Source organism: Schistocerca nitens, chromosome 1, assembly GCF_023898315.1.
Source record: "Schistocerca nitens isolate TAMUIC-IGC-003100 chromosome 1, iqSchNite1.1, whole genome shotgun sequence".
NCBI lineage: Eukaryota > Metazoa > Arthropoda > Insecta > Orthoptera > Acrididae > Schistocerca > Schistocerca nitens.
In genome coordinates this window covers 811,343,097-811,352,510 of record NC_064614.1, presented here as the reverse complement: position 1 = coordinate 811,352,510, position 9,414 = coordinate 811,343,097, and positions in this window count along the sequence as shown.

Here is a 9,414-nt window from a genome sequence, read left to right as displayed (position 1 = left end):
GCAATGAGACACAGCATCTCAGAGGTAGCGATGTAGTGGGGATTTTTCCGTATGACCATTTCACGAGAATACCTTGAATATCAGGAATCTGATAAAACATCAAATCTCCGACATCGCTGTGGGAGAATCGTTCAACGTGACAGAAGTGCAACCCTTCTGCAAACTGCTGCAGATTTCAATGTTGGCTCATCAACAAGTGTCAGCTTGCGAACTATTCAACGAAACATCATCGATATGGGCTTTCGGATCGAAGGCCCACTTGTATACCCTTGATGACTGCACGATACAAAGCTTTACGCCTCACCTGGGCCAGTTAACACCGACATTGGTCTGTTGATGTCTGGAAGCATGTTGCCTGGTCGGACGAGTCTCGTTTCAGATTGTATCGAGTCGATGGACGTGTACCGGTATGGAAACACTCATGAATCCATGGACTCTGCATGTCAGCAGGGGACTGTTGTAGCTGATGGAGACTCTGTAATGGTATGGGGCGTGTGCTGTTGGAGTGATATGGGACCCCTGATACGTCTAGATACGACTCTGACAGGTGACACGTACGTAAACATCCTATCTGATCACCTGCATCCATTCATGTCCATTGCGCATTACGATGAACGTGGACAATTCCAGCAGGACAATGTGACACCCCAAACGTCCATAATTGCTACAGCGTGGCTCCAGGAACACTCTTCTGAGTTTAAACACTTCCGCTACCCACCGAACTCTCCAGACATGAACATTATTGAGCATATCTGGGATGCCTTGCAACGTGCTGCTCAGAAGAGATCTCCACCACCGCGCACTCTTACGGATGTATGGACAGCCCTGCAGAACACATGGTTTCAGTTCCCTTCAGCATTACTTTAGACATTATTCGAGTCCATGACACGTCGTGTTGCGGCACTTCTGCGCGTGTCGCAGGGGCCCTACGCGGTATTAGGTAGGTGCACCAGTTTCTTTGGCTTTTCAGTGTGTATAGTATATACGGTTAACAGCGTGCTGGCAGGACGACTCACGGCTCAGTTGACAGGTTGTCCTGTCGCGATATGCAAATCCACTTGCGCTTCAGTCAAGATGAGCTTCACTCATTCTTTTGAAATGTTCTCTTCCTAACGCCATAGCACGCTGGTAGCCCATTAAATGCCGCCATGCTCGACAGGGTTAGTTGTAACGTCACTGTCGGTATTCAACGCTGTAAATGGTAAGGAAATGTAGTACAGCAATTTCACCTATAGATGATTAGGTAGTCATGTACTGGGTGATTATAATTAAAGTTAAACTTTCAAACCGCTGTAGAAATAACACCACTGGTCATAATGAATTCAAATTGCAACAGAATGTTATCGGAGAAGGGGGAAACGTAAGACAGAAGAAAAATAAGTAGTTACAAAATGTACCAACAGATGCCGCTGTAAGCATCATAATTTAATAGTGGTCGACTACAAGTGACAAATGAATCATACAACAATGGCTAAGATGTGTGTTTGACGTTAAACAAACTGTCTACTCAGTGTTTGTGTGTGTACAGGTTTGATACTGTTAGTTACGCAAGCCCATCCACCACGTCAAGATCATATCACATCGGATGGGAAAAATCGGTTTTTGTTTGTCCTGAGGCCATAAACCGCTTAGAAACCATCACTCACATCGATGTTTAGTTGTCCTGAGGCCAAGCAACAAGTTGAAATCGAGAAACAGCATGTTCCACAACTGATCGAGATGTTTCCGGGGTCACGTTCAGAATGTGTTGCGCAATGCGTGCCTTCAAAGCAGCTAAGTTTGCAATCGGAACACTGAAGACAACATCTATCAGATAGCCCCATAGCCAGAAGTCACAAGGGTTAAGATCAGGTTATCGGGACAGCCAGGCTGGAGGGAAATGGCGGCTGATAATTCTAGCATTTCCGTAATGGCGATTCAGCAGCTGCTTAACTGGATTTGCAATGTGTGGAGGTGCGCCATCTTGCATAAAAATGATCCCATCCACACATCCACGCTGTTGGGGGGCTGGAATGACGTGGTTGCGCTTAGCGTTGACGATACAGGTAACAGAACCGCAAGCACCTGTCTCTTCGAAAAAATATGGCTTTATGGATAAATGATGCCGTAAAGCCTTTCAGGATGAAGTGGTACTGGTTGATTTGCGTGTGGATTTTCCGTTGCGCATATTCGACAATTCTGCGTATTGACATATCCTGTCAGATGGAAGTGGGCTCCGTCTGTACACAAAATCTTCCACGGCCATTCACTGACCACTTTCATGCGAGCAAGAAACTCTAAAGCAAAGGTCTCGCTTGCTGGCAGGTCAACAGGAAGCAACTTGTGCACATGGGTAATTTTGAATGGATAGCAAAGAAGGATGTTTCGTAGGATTTTACGCACCGCGCTCACAGGTATGTCCAATGTCCGGGCAATTCTCCGTGCACTACACGTTTGTACACCACCACTCGTCTGCCCCAGTATTGCTGTGGTCACTGCTTCCACAGACATCGAATCAACTCGTTTCCTCCCTCTACCAAGTTGCACACCAGAAGAACCCGTCTTTTCGAATTTCCTAATCATTTTCTCCATACCCACGCCTTTCTTCAAACCCTTCAGTGTCCGGAACTTCTGCAGAGCGACTTGTGCATAGTAATCATTCTTGTAATACGGCTTTACAAGCAGAGCGCGATCCTGCGTTGAGAAAGTCATGGCGAACATCGCAGACGCGAAAGGAGGAAAATCCGTGTACCCGGCATGTTAATACCAACTTCAATGGGTCGTGCGCATGACAAGTGTTTTCATTTACGTATTCTGACACATACAGTGCCATCTATTGATCAAAAAATGGTTCAAATGGCTCTGAGCACTATGGGACTCAACTGCTGTGGTCATAAGTCTCCTAGAACTTAGAACTACTTAAACCTAACTAACCTAAGGACAGCACACAACACCCAACCATCACGAGGCAGAGAAAATCCCTGACCCCGCCGGGAATCGAACCCGGGAACCCGGGCGTGGGAAGCGAGAACGCTACAGCACGACCACGAGATGCGGGCCATCTATTGATCAATTTTCACATTATTCTTTTCTTCTGCCATACGTTTCCCCCCTTCTCCGAAAATGTTCCGTTGCAATTTGAAGTCATCTGACCATTGGTGTTATTTCTACAGCGTTTTCAAAATGGTTCAAATGGCTCTGAGCCCTATGGGACTCAACATCTTAGGTCATCAGTGCCCTAGAACCTAGAACTACTTAAACCTAACTAACCTAAGGACATCACACACATCCATGCCCGAGGCAGGATTTGAACCTGCGACCGTAGCGGCCGCGCGGTTCCAGACTGTAGCGCCTAGAACCGCATGACCACACCGGCCGGCTACAGCGTTTTGAAAGTTTAATTATAATCACCCTGTATATGTGTGTTTTCGTATGGTTGCCGGTAGTCTTGCAACAGAAGTTTAGAGAACAAGGAATGAGGGCAGAATAGTGCTTTTACTGCCTTTGTCATAATCACTGCTGGCGAAGGTAGTCAGGATTAACCAAATTTACAGACATTGAAAATGTATACGAGAATGTGGGACTGCATAGAATTATGTTCTAGGGCGAAGTGCCTACTCTCTAAGTGGGCAAAACATAAACATTTGGGCCGGCCACTGTGGCCGAGCGGTTCTAGCCTCTTCAGTCCGGAACCACGCTGGTGCTGCGGTCGCAGGTTCGAATCCTGCCTCGGGCATGGATGTGTGCGACGTGCTTAGGTTAGTTAGGTTTAAGTAGTTCTAAGTCTAGGGGACTGATGACAGATGTTAAGTCCCATAGTGCTTAGAGCCATTTGAACCATAAACATTTGTTTTAAGACCCTGTAATCGAGACATTTGTGCATCAGCTTTACCGTGCCGGCCGAGGTGGCCGTGCGGTTCTAGGCGCTGCAGTCCGGAACCGCAGGACTGCTACGGTCGCAGGTTCGAATCCTGCCTCGGGCATGGATGTGTGTGATGTCCTTAGGTTAGTTAGGTTTAAGTAGTTCTAAGTTCCAGGGGATTGATGACCTAAGATGTTAAGTCCCATAGTGTTCAGAGCCATTTGAACCATTTGAAGCTTTACCGTCCAACTCTGGACACATGTGATTTCTTCGCCTTCCAAAAGCTAAGGAAAACATTTGTAGGTGTCTTTTTGAATGCTTGAAAGTAGTTGCGTTGGCCTACGAAGGGATCAGTCAGTATATAAAGGTTTGAATCCTTCGCATCGGACGACGCTCGAATAGGGAGTCGGTGGTTGTGTGTGAGGGTGAAGGGGGCAGGAGAGAGTTATGACATCCACAAAAATTATTTTTTAGAGAAAGCGTTAATGTTTTTATTCAACACATTGGTGTGCAAAACTAAAGGACGAAAGTAATTTTCGTGTAATGGATCACTACCAAGTAACACTGCTCGATGAAACTTGGAGTATGCATAGGAAGAGCTGCTACAGCGTAGTTCCCGAAGGTAACTGAATGGGAATACCAGATGAGGCGAACAGAAGTGGCAATTTCATTCAAAGACAATAATTCCATTGAAGTTATCGCAATTTATTACAGAAGGCGAGACACGGTTCTTAATAGGGAGTATGATCACTAAGATGACAATGCTTGCTCTCCAACGTCCTCCCATGCTGGCCACGAGGTTGGTAATGAGACCTTGTGGTAGGGCGTTGTTTCTCCACCAGAGCAGAGAGGTTGGCAGCTGCCTGATGGGCGTTGGTACATGTGGACGTGCTGCAGCGCTGGTGAGTAATCAGCTTGCTTTGCGTATCATCCATGATAACGATCATGTTTATCAATAGCTGCAAAAGCCCTGTTTGAGGTGGGGGAAAACTGCGTTAATCAAATTACTCTTTAATTTTTGTGGCCTTCGTACATCAACTTCAGTATGCCAATAATTTATGGCATTCGAAAACGTTTATTTTATCAATTAAGCGCACTGGTCGAATATTACTTACTGAATCAAAATAGAACAGTGTTCGCTTTCGAACGCTACAAATGGTATAGAACCAGTACCAGGCGGTCACGTGATCTCCTCCACCCCGTCCCGGCGCTCCATTGGATTAAGTTATGGCAGTAAAATGAGAAGCGTTGTGTAGGTGCCAGACGTTGTATGAAATCAGCGCATTAAGAAGGGCTGAAAGACAGACATGATAGAATGGCAGAAAGGAACTATCTTTCTGGACGTGTCCCTGACAGCACCGTGATGGCCTTGACTGTCCAACGTAACCACAGGGGACGGTGTACCGCTCGCAGTCACCTAACCACCTAACACTGCATAAAATCACTGGTCATAAAAATGAATTGATCGTATGGCATTGTTGGCTGGGAGGCCCCATGCGGGGAAGTTCGGCCGCCATTTCGCAAGTCAACGATGATGAAACGACGATGAAAGACACACGACACCTAGTCGTCACGAGGCAGAGAAAAACCCTGACCCTGCTGGGAATCGAACCCAGGACCCCGTGCGCGGGAAGCAAGAACGCTACCGCAAGGCCACGAACCGCGGACAGGTCATAAAAAGATCCTCAATGACCGAAACCGTCTACCAACGACATGCATCCCAACGAGAATTGGTTTAAACCCCGACAGGAATTGCAGCTGACAGTGAATGCCGCTCTGTCTCAACCAATTTACAAGTAGACATTGCGAAGGGAACTGTGAGCAATGGACGGTCAGTGTGAAGTAACTTGCTAAAGGCGACCCATACGCTGCAGGTCTTCAACGGTAAATCAACGGAGAAGCTGGACAGTAGCTGACTGGTGTCATTAATGCGCTGCCCCCGAGTTGTGAGTTCGCCTGTTTTCAATAGATGCATGGCGACCAACGTTTCGATGGGCCACTGATGTGTTATGATGAGTGTGCTCCTGTCTTTCAAGATGATAACAGGACTGCACGCGTATCTACATCTATGTCTACAACATACATACCCCACAAACCACTATAGGGTGCATGGCGGAGGGTACCTTGTACCACTAGTCATTTCCTTTCCTATTTCATTCGCAAACAGAGCGAGGGAGAAACGACTGTCTAAAAGCCTCCGTACGAGCCCAAATTTCTGCCATCGTATCTTCATGGTCTTTAGTCGAAATGTACGTTGGAGGCAGTGGGATTATCCCGCAGTTGGCCTCAATTGCCGGTTTCTACACTACTAGCCATTAAAATTGCTACACCACGAAGATGACTTGCTACAGACGCGAAATTTAACCGACAGGAAGAAGATGCTGTGATATGCAAATGATTAGCTTTTCTGAGCATTAACACAAGGTTGGCGCCGGTGGCGACACCTACAATGTGCTGACATGAGGAAAGTTTCCAACCGATTTCTCATACACAAACAGCAGTTGACCGGCGTTGCCTGGTGAAACGTTGTTGTGAAGCCTCATGTAAGGAGGAGAAATGCTTACCATCACGTTCCCGACTTTGATAAAGGTCAAATTTTATCCTATCGCGGTTGCAGTTTATCGTATCGCGACATTGCTGCTCGCGTTGGTCGAGACCCAATGACTGTTAGCAGAATATGGAATCGGTGGGTTCAGGAGGGTAATACGTAACGCCGTGCTGGATCCCAACGGCCTCGTATCACTAGCAGTCGAGATGATAGGCATCTTATCCGCATGGCTGTAACGGATCGTGCAGCCACGTCTCGATCCCTGAGTCAACAGATGGGGACGTCTGCAAGACAACAACCATCTACACGAACAGTTCGACGAGGTTTGCAGCAGCATGGACTATCAGCTCGGAGCCCATGGCTGCAGTTACCCTTGACGCTGCATCACAGACGGGAGGACCTGCGGTGGTGTACTCAACGACGAACCTGGGTGCACGAATGGCAAAACGTCATTTTTTAGGATGAATCCAGGTTCTGTTTACAGCATCATGATGGTCGCATCCGTGTTTGGCGACATCGCGGTGAACGCACATTGGAAGCGTGTATTCGTCATCGCCATCATCACCCGGCGTGATGATATGGGGTGCCAATGGTTACACGTCTCGGTCACCTCTTGTTCGCATTGACGACACTTTGAACAGTGGACGTTACATTTCAGATGTGTTACCACCCGTGGCTCTACCCTTCATTCGATCACTGTGAAACCCACATTTCAGCATGATAATGCACGACTGCATGTTGCAGGTCCTGTACGGGCCTTTCTGGATACAGAAAATGTTCGACTGCTGCTCTGGCCAGCACATTCTCCAGATCTTTCACCAATTGAAAACGTCTGGTTAATGGTGGCCGAGCAACTGGCTTATCACAATACGCCAGTCACTACTCTTGATGAACTGTGGTATCGTGTTGAAGCTGCATGGGTAGCTGTACCTGTACACGCCATCCAAGCTCTGTTTGACTCAATGCCCAGGCGTATCAAGGCCGTTATTACGGCCAGAGGTGGTTGTTCTGGGTACTGATTTCTCATGATCTATGCACCCAAATTGCGTGAAAATACAGTCACATGTCAGTTCTAGTATAATATATTTGTCCAATGAATACCCGTTTATCATCTGCATTTCTTCTTGGTGTAGCAATTTTAATGGCCAGTAGTGTATATCTGTGCAATAGTGCCTTGCGTTGTCTTCCCTCCAGGGATTCCCATTAGAGATCATGAAGCATTTCCGTAATATTTGCGTGCTGATCGAATGTACCGGTAACAAACCTAGCAGCACGAGTCTGAGTTGTTACGATGTCTTCCTTTAACCCGACCTGGTGTGGATCCAAAACACTCGAACGGTACTGAAGAGCGGGTCGCACCAGCGTTCTGTACGTCGAATCCTTTATGGATGAGCTACGCTTTCCCAGAATTCTCCCAATTAAATCAAATCGAGCATTCATCTTCCCTACTGCCAGCCGGACGTACTCATTCCGTTACACATCGCTTTGTAGAGTTACGCCTAGAAATTTAGTCAAAGTGACTGTGTTAAGCTGCACGCTACAAATGCTGTATTCTAACGTAACATGGCTGGTTTTCTTACTCATCCACAGTTACTTACCTTTTTCTACATTTGGAGCAAGCTGCCATTCATCATAACAACTACAAATTTTGTGTAAGTTATTTTGCATATTCTTACCGGTTACAGTCACTCATCGATGATATCTTCCTCTACGCCACATCGTCTTCGGCAAATAGCGGTAAACTGCCGCTCACCCTGTCCGTCAGATCACTTATCTGTGTTTGGAATAAAAGCGGTCCAAACACGCTTCGCTGTGGCACTTCTGATGATGCCCTTGTTTCTGATGAACACCCGACGTCGAGGACCACGTACGGGGTCCTATTAATAAAAAGTCTTCGAGCTACTCACAATCAGGGAACCAAACCGTATGTTCGGACCTTCTTCAACAGTGTGCAGTGCGGCAGCGTGTCAAACGCTTTCCGCAATTCTAGGAGGCCACCTGTTCCAGGTTTGACGAAGACTCAAGTACCCAATGGCACCTCGACTGGCTATCTATATCATCGGCTCCTAAACCATAGAAAATTGTAACCTCCCCACAAAATTCGTTCACATTTAGTGTAACCTCAAAACAGAAAAATTCCTAAACTTCTCAACAGTAAAAAATTATAATTATGTCGTTCACATTCAGTGTAACGTCCCAACAAAAAATAAATTCAGTAACCTGGTAATAATACAATGTAACTAACCTCTCAATTAAATTGTCGCTCACTTATAACTTTTCAATAATTGACTGTGAATTTAACCTGGTAAATTTTGGACGTCAGCAGTGCTGCGTCATGGCCCTGAAAGATCATTCTGAATAAAAAAGGAAAAATTCTTACCTCAATGAAGTCGCCGGATAATGCATATATATCTTCTCTTACAATAAATTTTCTGGCACAGCCCTGTGCAATGCTGGCCGATAGATTTGTCATTTATGAAAGGAAACAACTGATTTTTCTTTTGCAATAATACTGATGATCATGGATTAGAGAAATTAGTAAATTGTTTAAATTGAAATGAATGGTTGTTAAAAGTTACTTTTATGAGAAAGATTATTATTAGGAGGTTTTTAAAACATTTACATGTGACTTGAGATTACAATACTACATATGCGCGAGGCTGCTTTTTACCTTATACAATAACGCTCAGGCTCCGCCATCGCAGCACTACGACCGGCCCAGTCAACACGATACACCAGACCAGACTGCTCGCTAGCAACAACTTACTGCTACAGCTACACAGTTCCTACTGCAGTCAACACTGCTCTCTGGTCTGAGATTCTCTTATACCTTGCATATCACAGGTAGCGCGTGAGCAATACATCGAAATTAAATCTGCTCGGACCTCTTACATAACCCTCCACGGGGGGGGGGGGGGGGGGGGAGAGGAGGGGGGTTCAAAAATTTGGCAGCGATGGTGAGTCAATTGGACTTGCCATGAGCAACAAATTTTTCTAAAATCTACTTAATTAACTAAGTTTACAG